The following is a 14,806-nucleotide window of genomic DNA, read 5'->3' as shown; positions in this document are numbered from 1 at the left end:
AGTGGCATGTCATACATACGCCACTTCATGAGATCAGTCTGTTGGGAAAGAAGCTATTCCTAAATCTACTAGTCCTTGTTTTTAGACATCTGTAACGTCTCCCTGAGGGCAAGAGTTCAAACAGTGGGTGACCAGGGTGAGAACAGTCATGTTTAATTTTGGTGGCTTTTGAGAGCAGTCTTGAGTTGGTAAATGCCTTCAGTATTATTATCATTATTACATGTCATTTAGCTGATGCTTTTATCCAAAGCAACTTACAATTGCTATATATCAGAAGACCCACACCTCTGGAGAAACTAGGGATTAAGTGTCTTGGTCAGAGACACATTGGTTGATGTATCACAGTGGGAATCGAACCCAGATCTCTCAAACCAAAGGTATGTGTCACATCCACCGCGCCATCACCACCACCTACCTCTGGTGAGGGAAGAGGACAACCAACAATCTTCTGTGCTGTGTTGATCACTCTCTGTATTCGTTTTTTGTCTGCTGCAGAGCACCCAGCGTACCACACAGTCACACAGTACACCAGGATGCTCTCTATGGAGGAACGGTAGAAGAGCACCAATGGTTTCTCAGACAGGTTGGTTTTTTTAAGAAGTCTGAGGAAATGCAGGCGCTGTTGTGCCTTATTTACCACTTCCGTGGTATTGTCCGTCCATGGGAGTTGGTCTGAGATGAGGGTTCCCAGGAATTTCAAGTTGTGAACCCTCTCCACAGGGTCCCCATTGATGGAAAGAGGGAGGGGGTCAGCACCACACTTTCTGAAGTCTATGATTAGTTCTTTGGTTTTCCCGGTGTTGAGAGACAAGAAGAGAATTCCTCTCACTCCTGATGAAAAGCCTTAACAAACAAATATTTTAAAGGAACTACATCATTCAACCATGCAATACTTGTTTAATATTAAAACTGATTTAACATGATTACTATGTATTGTCATGAGCAGCAATCAGAGAGGATGAATATAGTTTGGCAGGAAAGATGATTGCTGTATCCATAGTACATGGAGGACCTGGTCCAAATTTCCTCTCAAAGGATCTGGTCAGCCACCTCTCAGGGCAGTCCAGTTTCATATATAGGAGACATTACAGATGAGGAAATAGGGAAAGTGTTATGAAAGGTATGAGGGTTGTTACAATAATTACATTATCAAAGGATAGACAAAACCAATGAAGTTGTATCAATGTTCATTTTTACTTACGAACACAACAAGGAGCCATTTACAGCACTACTCATAGGACAGAAAATGTCTAACTGGAAGCCTTCCTACATCGGCTTATTTATGAGTGAAATACAATCATAATACAGAGTTTGATGTCGTCAGTTGTTTATCTTGTCAGTTTAGATGTCGTTTCCTCTATCTGGTCAGAGTCGATGACGTCTCCCTTATCTGGTTAGAGAGACGCATGTTCTGTCCTTAGGCTCCAGACAAGATAGCCAATTGCTCCATGTTATCTTGTGGGAGAGCAACCAGTATAATATGATATTCTTATGCAAACAGTTTTAATTTAACAGAGAGAGAAAAGAGTGATCAGTATAATATCATTCTATGCAAATAGTTTAATAATAAGGGGACAAGTATGTAAATCATAATTTTCCTAACAAAGGTGTAACATTCTAGCAAAGGTTGTTGGTTAGTAAAGGGTGCAGTTTTATCCACTTATTTCAAGGTAGTTTTCTTATATGGCTATTATGTAATTACTTTTTCAATTTCAAATGAGTGAAGGTCATCATATATTTTTTTTAGGGCTGTCAATCGATTAAAAAATGTTATCTAATTAATTACTTATTCTGTGATTAATTAATCAAAATTAATCGCATACATAATTAACGGTGCCTGAACCGATACTTTTTAAGAAAGTAAAAAAAGAAAAAAAAAAAAAAAGGGTACTAAACAACAGTCGGTGACATTAAAGAACAGCTTGTTTATTGCTAAGGCCATGTGGTCAAAATTAAATGATTTAATAATAATGTATAACAATAACAATAGCTTATTTCACTAGTAAATTGCTGTTGAACGACAAAAACAACCACCAGATGGGAAAAGGACATTTACAATAACTTCAAATGCACCACGAGGCTGTAGTTTACCAGTTTCATTGAACGCACCGTCTGTGTTGTTTTTCCGACGGCAGCTGCAGATTGTTACATGTGTTGAATCCTCTACAGTAAAATACAGTCAAACTTTACACCGTTTAGCGTTAGCTGTCAGCATTTTAACCGTGTTTAAGCCAGCTACTAGCTAGCGGTAGGCTAACGTTAGCCGCTGTCGAGTATAGTGTTAACTAGCTAGCGGTAGGCTAATGTTAGCTGCTGTTGAGTATAGTGTTAACTAACTAGTGGTAGGCTAACGTTAGCTGCTGTTGAGTATAGTGTTAACTAGCTAGCGGTAAGCTAACGTTAGCCGCTGTTGAGTATAGTGTTAACTAGCTAGCGGTAGGCTAACGTTAGCTGCTGTTGAGTATAGTGTTAACTAGCTAGTGGTAGGCTAACATTAGCTGCTGTTGAGTATAGTGAAAGAATTTCTAATAAGGGAAGAAGTTCCACTCTCTCGTTACTTCCGGCTTCTGAACTGGTTGCAGTTCCACCAGAGTTCCATATAGGGGGCGCTCACAGGCCAGTGCAGAATGAATGGGACTCTATGGAGCTATACCCCTCAAAATCCACTTTTCTCAGGATATAATTTTTTGTCTAGTAATTTGAATGTTGCATTTGAAAGGGGAGGCTAAGAAAATACACACTGCTGGGTGTTAGATTTTTTTAAAGTGGCTTTTTTGTTCTAAAAAGCCTTTTAAAATGTCAATGACGTCATACACATATACGGCCAGAGATTCTGCTTTACGGCAAGCTCTGAGTCGCTTCCTTTTTTCTCTCGAGGCATCGACAACACAGCTGACAGGTTAGACTCTCCCTGTTAATACTACACAGCTGACAGGTTAGACTCTCCCTGTTAATACTACACAGCTGACAGGTTAGACTCTCCCTGTTAATACTACACAGCTGACAGGTTAGACTCTCCCTGTCAATACACGTGCTAGAAAGAGGTTTGCTAATGTTTTAAAGACCACGCCAAAATATTCACTCTGGCATTCTGGTTCTGCTTCGGATGCCGTCAAGCGGGATCTCCGATCGTAATCAGTCCTTCACTGACCAATCAGCATTCATTAGCAGAATGCTAGCGTGTTACGGGCAACAACGACTCAACCTGTAACAAATCGAAAGGGCATAAGTACTCGTTCATTCAACTTTCGACCAATAATCCATGTTGAACTTGCAAAAACTACAATAAAATCTGAGATTTCTCAACGACAATCAGGCGAAAGAGACAAATTTAGCCGTCTAGCTCCATAGGGTCCCATTCATTTTGCACTGGACCGTGATCACCCCCAGTGGATCTCTGGTGGAACTGCAACCAAAGTAGGTACAATGGGGCTTAATAGGGAGTGGAACGGCTTTCCGTAGACAGGCTTTGGTATAGTGTTAACTAGCTAGCGGTAGGCTAACGTTAGCTGCTGTTGAGTATAGTGTTAACTAGCTAGCGGTAGGCTAACGTTAGCTGCTGTTGAGTACAGTGTTAACTAGCTAGCGGTAGGCTAATGTTAGCTGCTGTTGAGTATTGTGTTAACTAGCTAGCGGTAGGCTAACGTTAGTTGCTGTCGAGTATAGTGTTAACTAGCGTCCCGTGCAGCGGTGTTTGTGTTGCCTGTGTAGTATATGACTATTCAATAACTTTCTATAAACTTTGCTTAAATGTTTGTTATAAGGGAGTCCTATGAACTTTGCTTTACACTTACTGAGAACATCTGGAAACTGTTAACATGAGCAGAGTTTCCCCCAAGACAGAAGATACCTTTTTTGGAGTTGTGCCAGATAACAGGCTACGATTGGCCAGTTCATATACTAACACATACACCCTCCCACGTTAGGTCATACAATGCATAAGATATATACGTTGCTCACACAAAGGAAAGGCAGAACGACTTTTGGAAGAATTTGGGTTGGTCGTTCTCCAAGCTTCCTGCAGGAGTTTGTTAAATTGATGCTGAATCTTTGTTTGTAATAAACCTTTTTATAATCAAGATCAGTGTCGGCGGATTCCTCTTCATACAGCATCACAGCACTACTATTTAAGACACCACAATTTTGGCGACGAGGATGGGATCGGTTGCATCTCCCAGGTCATCGTTTCATCATGGGCACTCAGGGACTGACTCCCGCTTCACTGGTCGACTATGAGGTGAGCTTTCTCACTATTTGGGCGCTGGTCAGTTCATGTGTGGTTCTGTGTGTGTGATGAGGGATTGCACCGTGTCGAATCTGTGTGTATTTTGTGTAGTGATTGCTGTGTGATGGGGTTCCGTTATAAATTATTTGTGTTAAAATTAACGCAGACAGGGGAAGTGTGAGTTAACATATGAGAAATAAGAGGAAAACAAAAGCTAGAGAAACAGAGGAAAAGGAATATGAGACAAATGAAGCAAAGGCTTAAGGAAGTTAGAGAAACAGAGGAAAAGGAAATTCAAATGAAGAAATGGAGAAAAGGGAGAAAAAGTAAGGGACTAAGGAATATTCACATAGACAATGTGAAAAGATTTTAAGGAATAGGCAAATTGGATTAAAAAAAACAGTTTAACCCTGGCCAGGGCAATTTGGCTTAAACAACATAAAGAAAGAGGGAAACAAGAGAAAATAAAAACAAGAAGTACGGAGAAGATAAAAGGAAATAAGAGAAAATAAAAGAATACAGAAAAGAACATGAACAATAAAGAGAAACCAACAAAAACAAAGAATAAAGGATAACGCCGTTAATCTGACATAAAAAGCCCTTTGAAAAAAGGCGATCACAGGATGGGCCGTAGACTTAAACTTTTATTAGATGAAAAGTTTGAGCCAGTTCGGAGAACTGAGGTGTAGACTAACAGTTCAATGGTAAGTTTACCACGATGCATTGTTGACGAATAATGTTCGAGGTAGACTTGCTATTGGATGTCTATATCTAAGGTAGCAAAATAACAAAAAAAAAAAAAAAGACAAAAAAAAAACAAAACGGCGGAAAGCAAGCTCTTTTTAGGAATTACATGCATGAATGATGTCGACTTTGTGTGTATGAGAGAGAGTACGTGTGAACAGCGGTGTGAGTGTGAACAGTGGTGTTTCTGCTGTGTGTGATAGGCTGTGCATGCGTGATAAGGATATCCTATATTAGATATATATGAAATATTCTGTTCATTATGGCTAAAAATATGAGTCTCTTTTTGAAGAGAACGTTTTCTAAAGTGTTAAAATATATGAGCCTTCTTTGGGAGGACTTTTGTTTAATAATCTTATGAGTCTTCTTCGAAGGAGAACGTTTTCAAAAATTGCTAAAACTTATGAGCCCCTTTGGAGGACGTGAAAATAGATTAGGCTAACCTATAGTAAAAATAAGAAGCTTCAAAAGTAGTATTTGTGTTTTATGTGTTGTGTTGGTTTGTTTTGTCCTGTGTCATTGTTGTTTTAATGTGGTCTGTTGAAGGGAAAAATGGAGAGACAATAGGTCTGTCTGTTGGGAGAATTTGTAAGAATCATTAAGTTTTCTCTGATTTCTTTGAGATCGTTTAAACTGCTTTATGATAGCATATTGCTATTTGCATTATCTGCTGCTTTGAAACTACTAAGATTAAGAAATTCTATGTTAAAGTAAGCTGAGTGATTTTTTAGTTATTCTTTTGGTTGAGTGTGAGCCTAGGTACCTTAACTCCAGTGGAGTCCCACTCACTGTGGAATCACACTGCTGACTGAACTGCGCATGTCTAGGAATTTTAGGAATTCAAGTTTTCACAGAAAGTTTAGGCCACTCCTTACTGCACTAAAGGACAGAGACGAAGCAGCTAAAGGAGAAGGGGGGTTAAGTGTAGCTTAGTAAAACATTAAAGTGGCTGTTGCTTGACTATGAAACTATGCGATTAAGATCCATTAAATTTATAAATGAGAGTTATGTTGATAAAAAAGAGAGAGAAAATGTCATAAACACCTAGAGAAATGGCATAAGAATTCAAAATTTGGGAATAAAAGTAGGATAAATAAGGCTTAGGCCTGAAGAGAAAAATAAATATAAAAAAGGGGAAGGAAAAAAGAGAGATTAATAGCTGGCATAGGTGATTTGCTGGAACTCAAATCAGTGATTGATCACCCTGGATTAAGAAAATTCCAGCCTCTATACCTCTATTGAAAGTAAGAGATGAGAGGACTGATTGATGGGCTTCAGGATTGTCACCGCTGCCATTTTAAAATGTTGGATCACTTGTTTTGAGTGGCGAGGCATCTAAAATGATTTTACTTTGAATAAAACAATTCAAAATTTGATAATTCTATAAGGTTTTTGATTTTACTAAAGTTCTCCACTGTTACATGTGGTTATGTCATTGCACCAAGGAAATGAGTTACATTTGTGAAGGTGGAAAACAGAATGAATGAATCTGATTCCTGTGAAGAAACAGCGAGTAATTCAATCCTAATAAAACAGACTGAGTTAATAATGGGTAACTATTGTTACAAAAGATGGTCAGGAAAGCTGAGAGAGAAGTGTATGCTGTAGAAAGGGAAAAGAAAGTTTTACGGGATAATGGAAAAAAGGCATGACTTTAAGAGAAAGTTAAGGGTACAATAAGGTACTAAGGTGGTTAAAGACAGAAAGAGAGTGTTGTGAAAGTGACAGAAAGACAAAGAAAGAGATAAATGTACTTTTGAATTAGGATACTGGAGTTCATATTAATATTGTTGTTACAGAGACAACCGTAGCATTGGGGTTACAATCTACAGGAGGGAAGACGTTTAGATGAAAATAGTAAAAACTGCTATACCATAAGCACAAAACTTAGGGAAAAGAGATAAATTATGTAATTTTCAGGAATGACTAATGGTAATTTCCAAGACTAATTGCTTTTGGATATTATTGTAATCTGACATATCATAAAAAATGAATTAGGATTTGTGTAGAACAAACATATGTTTATAAATATGATGTTTTATTGTTGTTAGACTGTTCAACAAATATATAGGCCTACAAGTTTGGTTGAAATGATTAGCTGTTTAAATATTTAGTTAATTGACAGGACTACTGTGATCATTTCTAGTTTCAGAAATGTGAGGATTTTTCTACATTGTTACTTTTGATACTTTAAGTACATATTTTATGATACTTTTCTTACTTAGGTAATATTTTTGTAGCAACATTTTGAATCAATGATGTCATAAGTTAGAAGCAAGAAAACTAAAATGAGTATGATTAAAAGTACAAGTAATGCTTCTCGGAGGTGTTGTGTTTTGTGTTTATTCAGTGTGCCTCGATGGATGTCAGAGCAGACCTGTCTTACTCCTCTACAAGCTGATTTGTTTGGTCCCATCCCCCACCACTCGCACCAGAAACTGCATCTGGAGCTGGAGCAGCAGAGAAGGAGGGGCGACAGATTTGCAACTGTCCATGGTTAAGTGACTGAAGTGGACACCCAGATGGCTCTCAGGGCATGACCAGAGACTGACATTAAAGAAGTAACGTCACACATGCCTACAAAGTACTTTGGTGAAACATTCACAGATGAACTAATAATTGAGAAGCTGAAACAACCATAAAGATGAATCCAAGCTCCAAAAGTAAGAAGAAAATGAAACACCTGGAAACTATGGGCAGACTGAGGTTTAGCAAGACAAAAGATGATGATGATGATGATGATCAGAGTGATTCAGAAGAGTGTTATGAAAGTGAAGATGGAGACAGTGATGAAGATTTGGAGAGCAGAGGAGCTACAGGATTTCATCCTGCAGCGATTAGCATCAAAGAGATTGAAAGAGACATGGAGCGATGTGTGTCACACTTTGAGAAGCTGAAGATACAGAGGGACGAATTGCTGAAAAAAGGGTCCCAAAAAGTGAAAGAACAGGACCGAGAAACTCTTAGAAAACTCAATCAAATGCAGCTGGTGGAGAATAAGAAGGACAAGAAGCAGGTTTTGGTTATACAGAATCAATGCCCACCAAATCAACATTCACCGCCACAACTTCAGCCGAGCCACGTCCAACCGCAGTTGCTCCAACCACCATTCGTGGTTCCAGTTGTTTTATATCCACAGCCAGTTTTTGGACAGATACAGAACTGGAGAGGAAGAGGACGAGGAAGCTTAGGCAGAGGAAGCTTAAGTAGAGGAAGAAGATTTGATTCATACTTTATGCAATCTCCACAAGCGTGTTTTAATTGTGGACAGGATGGACACTTTGCCCGTGATTGTAATAGACCAGGAAGAAACTCCAGAGGAAGTTTCAGAGGACGATACAGAGGCCAGTCAAGGCCATATGGAGGATCGGTGAACCCTTATAGGAGTCTGGAACCAGGATTCTAGAGATGCCCAGAAGATCTGAAAGGGGTGTCAGCTGGTGTCATCAGGACCAGAAAGAGATCCAACAATTGAGGACAAGGACAGTCACAAGTTGATACAGATCTGCACAGATGAGCGTTGACATCAGCAGACTGACCAGAGAAAGAGAGAGGAGTGAGAGAGATTGGATTTGCTCTGACGCATCGACGCATCGACGCATCGACGCACCAACACATAAAAAGGAGGTAATGCACCGACAAACACACAATTTGAAAATACAATTACTCTAAAGAAGTAATTAATAGTAGTAAAGTAATTTTTGCTTTTAAAATAGAGTTACTCCTATGTGAACACACCTATATGAATGGTTAAGACATCTAAATTAAGCAACTTGGTATGAAAATCTTACATTTTGTCAGTACCTGGTGAAATGTATTATGTTAGATTTGTAATGACTTTCCTGTGACAGCTTCTAACAAGACTAGTGACAATTATGTTACTTTGGTTGCTGTGTCAGGAAATGTTAAAGGACATTTCACTGTTTTATTTTTGTGCTCTAATGACATTTAGTTTACAACTTTTGAAGATGTTTCTATTATTTGGATGTTGCCCAGATAATTTATTGGGAAGTAATCTCATGTATGAATTTGAATTGGATTGATGTAAAGTTGTTACAAACAGCAGATTGAGAGTGCTGTTCTCAGAATTTGGTTAAAAGTAAGCTAGAACAATTGTGTAACTATAAGTAAAATAGGGATGCATAGAGAATGCATAAAAACATTAGCAGTGATAATGTGAGAAAAGATAAGGCAACTCCCAATCATAGATATAGTCTACTCAAATTAAAAGTTGTTTGCATTGGTTTATTTGTTGTTTATAGTGTACCAGTCATCTGTTCATGATTTCTCTCTAAGATCTGCGAATGGAAATCAGTTATTATAGCCCAATGATTGATCAGCATCTTTTGTTATTGATACAGAGGTTTAGAAATCTGATTTGAATTTCACTATTCTGCATAAGCTGCAGTGGTGTTACTTAAGCTTGTAAATGTTAAAGGGTAAAAAAAAAATAATAATAATAATAACTTACAAAAACTCCAGAGTGAAGCTCTGTAGTTTATTGAATTTTGATAGTGATTACAATTTAATTTAATGGAATGGAACGATTGTTCTGCATATTACATTAGCAAGCAGACTTGGTTTGTCTTGTGTCTAATTTAAACAGGAATGTCACATAGATGAGGTTGACAGAGTTGGACATGAGGAGATTTATTACACCCACTATCTGGTAACCAAACAGTGAAGAGAGACTTTTGTGTGGTACTTTGTAAAAAGCGAGTAATTACATGCTATAAAATGATTGGCTCTTAAAATAAATTTGGTCTTCTCTAATCCCCAATTGGCTACACCAAGACGTGTTAAAAAGGGATGTTTATAATTTGTTTGATTTAATTTGTTGAAAGTGCGATTGATGCATCAGGATAAGAGTTATTTTTTTTTAGAAATCATAACTTTTGTTGCTGACTATCAATGGTCGGCGAGGAGGGAATTAGACATTTTGTTTAAAATGAGGGTTTGGTTTAATTTTTTAGTTTTTTACTGTATGCTTTTTTCACATTTCTTTGGATTTTGTAGTAATATTTAGTGTCTTCTTATTAATCGAAGGGGGGAAATGGAAATGGAATGTGATTCATATTATCATATATTATTTTTGATATTATTAAGATTCATATTATCATATATTATTTTTGTTATTAATAATTAATTTTTATTCTTATTTGATGTTTTTAATTTTTATGTGTTGTTTTGCAAACGATACTGGTCAGTGTTTTCTTTTCTTCCAGAGCATATGGGGTAATGTGCAGAGGGGATACAGATACAAACATGGACAATATGAAGGAACTAGGAGACTTCTGAACCAGGATGGTGTGGATCTGTTCAGATTTCACAACATCAACATTGCTGAGAAGCTGCAATGTAGTGGATTACATTCCTGTGTTTGTTTGATATATATATACATGTTTGCAGAGTAATACATACTTTGTATAATATTCTTGCTTCAATTGTTTGAAGAATGATGTTTTCTGTCATGAATTGAATATATGGAGACCTCAGATGTTTTTCTTTTTTTGACGCTTAGGGAAATGGGGTCTAGGCAGGAAATAGAAGTCCTTTTTTCAGATCCGAAGGGTCGACCTGCCTGAATTTGGACATTGTTTTGATATTATTTCATTTTCTGAGGTTTTCACATGTATTTGCTTAAACCATAATTCTACATAAATTGATAAAGATTTATTTTCTAATTGATCTGGAGTACTAAGGTGGTCGCCTAGGCAGAGGGACTGTGAGAGAATTTTCCTATCTTGATTGATTGATGGCTACTTGAAAAGACAGCTGCCAGATGGGTTTTTCGCTCTCACACTCCAATGATTTCATTTTGTTACATTCTATAAGTTTGTTTACACCTCTAAAGTTATATTATAAGGAACATGTTATAATGAGAAATGTTATTCCTACTCTTTTTGTTTTTCGAGACTTTATTAAGTCTCGAAGGGGGGAAATATGTAGTATATGACTATTCAATAACTTTCTATAAACTTTGCTTAAATGTTTGTTATAAAGGAGTCCTATGAACTTTGCTTTACACTTACTGAGAACATCTGGAAACTGTTAACATGAGCAGAGTTTCCCCCAAGACAGAAGATACCTTTTTTGGAGTTGTGCCAGATAACAGGCTACGATTGGCCAGTTCATATACTAACACATACACCCTCCCACGTTAGGTCATACAATGCATAAGATATATACGTTGCTCACACAAAGGAAAGGCAGAACGACTTTTGGAAGAATTTGGGTTGGTCGTTCTCCAAGCTTCCTGCAGGAGTTTGTTAAATTGATGCTGAATCTTTGTTTGTAATAAACCTTTTTATAATCAAGATCAGTGTCGGCGGATTCCTCTTCATACAGCATCACAGCACTACTATTTAAGACACCACACCTGTCTGTTTCAGAGCATCAGAGAGAAGAGCAGACATATCAGTGGCTCCAGATTTCGGTAGCCAGGGTTGGCAGGAAGAAGATTTTTACAAGTAAAAGTTCCAGTTAATGATCCAGGCAGCACATTCTCGTCTCCCTGTTAGGCCTGTTGCTGTGCTGCTGCTGCTGCTGCTGCTAGGTAGCTCTGTCTCTTCTCTCCCCCTCCCCTCTTGTTGCTTTCTACTTTTAGAAAGTCAAAGTGAAGTAACCCTGGAGGAGGTCTTCATGTTTGCCACAGGTGTGCCATGCATGCCTCCTGCTGGTATAGAGCCTCAGCCACGCCTTCACTTCCTGGCCAGTTCAATGCTCCCTATGGCAAACACGTGTGCCAATATTTTAATGTTGTCTCTCCTGGAAAACTGCACCTTTAAGGCAAAAATGAGCTTTGGGATTAAGAACTCCCCTGGCTTTGGATGCATTTAGCCAGCTCTTAATTGTCAGCCCCTTGAACCATTGTCATTGAATTACCAATGTGGTAAAAGTTGCAGATAAATTAAAAGTTTTTTGATTGCAGTTCTACTGCATTAATAGTAGTGGCCAAATGTTTGGGCCAGTTTTGCTAATTTTTATGATACACACATTAACACACTATAATATTGTAGATATTAGAAAAAATGTAGAAAAAAATAGTCTAAAGCTGACACTAAATAAATACAACAGATAAGGCACCCACCAAGCAGGAGTGAGTATTGCCTAGATTGGTAAAACATACAGTAAATACACAAATGTAGTAGATAGAGCATAAATGAATGGATAATTTACTATATGAGACAAAAACCTTTGTTTCTGAAAGTAGGACCACCAGCTTTCAATGTGCTGGTTGGATATGAAGTGCCATACATGTGGCTTTTGGTTCCTGCAAACTCGTCTGCATGCTCAGATCTCAAGGAACAGTGAAGTGATGCCATCAGTCTATTTTCTGTGCCGCAGTCTGTGCAGAGACACATTGGAATAACTCCAAACTCAGCTACACACTGCATGTAATTTTGAGCAATTATACCAGGGTCATTGTTAGACTTTCCATATTTGAGCCACATGATTTCCATCGATACAGCCACTAATTGCAATCCCAAAAGGTTTTCAATTTATCATAGCCATCAACATGCCAGACTTCATTGGGTCCCATTGAGTGGTATGCTCTCCAGACGAATCTGCGTCTAGATCGATTTTCTTTTCCGGACGGATGCAGTTCTCCCATTAGGCGTATCACATCATCTCTTCTGACTATAAGAGAGTACTTCTGTTTCAGAGTCTGCCACATTGCTCAGTATCCTAAGAGCTGGCATGATCCCTTAACCCTTGTGTGGTGTTCTGGTCTGTGGGACCCATTTTCAGTGTTTGCTAAAAGAAAAGTTATGCTATTTATTATTTCTTCTAACTCAAACTCACTGGCCTTGGCTCATTTTCTGTGAAGAACATAAAAAATAACTTATTTTCAATGACTGCACACGGTACACCCCCCCTACACATAACTATTACATATGACTACACATGGTAGCCCCCCCCTACACATAACTATTACATATGTGCCAAGTGTATTTAAATGTCGGTGCTATGAAACTATGTTGTCTTTCTGCACCTGCTATTCCCATACAAAGTTACAAAATTGTTATATTTCAATCACTTTCACCTGTTCTGATTAAGTTCTAAGAAATAAGCACCAATAATGATCAAAAATCTTGTTTCTTTGTTTTACCTTTTTTATAATTGAATTTCCTTATTTTCTCACAAAAAACGAAAATGATCATATGATCATAAATGTGACCTCACAGGGGTAAATGGCAAATATGAACCATAAATGATGTATCTATCATTGGTAATTGAGCTAAAGTATTAAGTATTTTTTTTACATAAATTGTTACGGCTGTATTGATTTAAAAGCCTAATAATGTGGTGGGTCCACCAGACCGGGAACATTGGCTGTGTAACAAACATATGAACACCACACAAGGGTTAAGTACCTCAGAAATAGCTGCCTCGCTCGGAGTGTAGTTAGTCCTCCGGGTCAGGCCTGCATCCTGTAGTCTTCTTTCTAAAGTGCTAAGACTCAATTAATGTTGTGGTTGGTTGCCAGTAAGTCCATTATCATTTCATAACTGTGGTGTTCTGTGAAATACTTCAGAATAACTTCATCTACCATTGTAGCTTCAGGACCTGATGGGTAGGAATGAGGACACCATATTTAAGACTATTAGATGCACTGTATTAATGTACCATGTTTTAGAAACAGTACAGAGTAAAAGATACTCATAGTTTCACAATTTCCTTAAGTGGTTAACTCGTGATTCTAATCTTCATTTGTCAAATAACAAAGTCCAGTATCTACTGAAACTACCTGTCAGAACTAAACATAGCATACCTTCATCTTGAAGACTCCATAAAAACTGAACATTTCTGCCACATTTCCCACAATATGACAGAACGTGTTGAAGGTTCACTCCACAAAATGGATGAAACATAACCTGTTAAAAGATCAAGGAAAGCAACGTTTTAGACTACAACCAAGGCACATGTTCTCAAACTTGTGGGATGGTACTGTAGCTACTCTTCTGGACAATTTTGATCCCTTCATACACGTGTACTGGTGCATACACAGACCCATATAGTTATTGATTCATTAGCTCCCTCCAGTAGTAAGCACGAAGCAAGGTCATGGTTAAAATTCTGGGTTTATTTCATTCAGACCAACCTGTGTATGTGTGTATGTATGATATATTACGCCCCCCTAACACTGTAATAGGCAGCATATTAAAGGTAACACAATTAGCATTCACTTTAAACATCTGTTTACCGTAACCATAACCACACACACACACACACACACACACTTTCCAAACCATCCGTACCGAGGGAATTTGCCGCTGAGAGCTGATCAATAACCAGATAGATACGGTTAACAAGTTACAAGCACGTAACAGTGGGATATAATATTAGTGTGATTTAAACAGCTTCACTAAACGTGACAAGCTATAGACTTTAAACGTATGACTCACGCGTTAAAAGACGCTGGGCGCCATTTAGATAATGTTATAGCTGTAGCTTCGTAGCCTAAAAGGCAGAGTACATACATATGAAAATACAAAGATATTGAACAACGTTGAATATTTGTGACAATCGCATAACTACAGTAATCATAATTAGCAAGGAACCATGTTTCACTTACTTCTCAAACATACAAGAACTTTCCTCCTCCTCATCCATCGGCTCAGTTTGTCAACAACAGGCTAACTTCCGTTGTCGCTTATCTGCGTTGTAGCTTTTGTGTTTGTGTCGAACCGTCTGGGCCACCGTAAAAAACACACCTCTGATTAATGAAGACACTAAGTACAACCCTTTTGAACCATGCGCCCGACACACAGACCCTTTTTTCCACCGTCAAACTAGCAAAAGTGGATTTGGACACGCCTTAAACACACCTGC

The 14,806-nt window shown here is 38.0% G+C and overlaps 1 long non-coding RNA gene across 1 annotated transcript; it reads right to left on the bottom strand.

Annotated features, from left to right (window-relative positions):
- Positions 1-13,346: 13,346 nt before the first annotated feature.
- LOC116067095 lies at positions 13,347-14,593 on the bottom strand. Its single transcript, XR_004109106.1, has 3 exons — positions 14,550-14,593; positions 13,746-13,848; positions 13,347-13,540 (listed from the first exon to the last, which is right to left on the bottom strand). It is a non-coding gene; the product is annotated as an uncharacterized LOC116067095 (long non-coding RNA).
- Between the last annotated feature and the right edge of the window lie 213 nt (positions 14,594-14,806).

Source organism: Sander lucioperca, unplaced genomic scaffold, assembly GCF_008315115.2.
Source record: "Sander lucioperca isolate FBNREF2018 unplaced genomic scaffold, SLUC_FBN_1.2 Unpl_17, whole genome shotgun sequence".
In the NCBI taxonomy this organism is placed as follows: domain Eukaryota; kingdom Metazoa; phylum Chordata; class Actinopteri; order Perciformes; family Percidae; genus Sander; species Sander lucioperca.
This window is presented reverse-complemented; position numbering and strand designations above follow the sequence as displayed.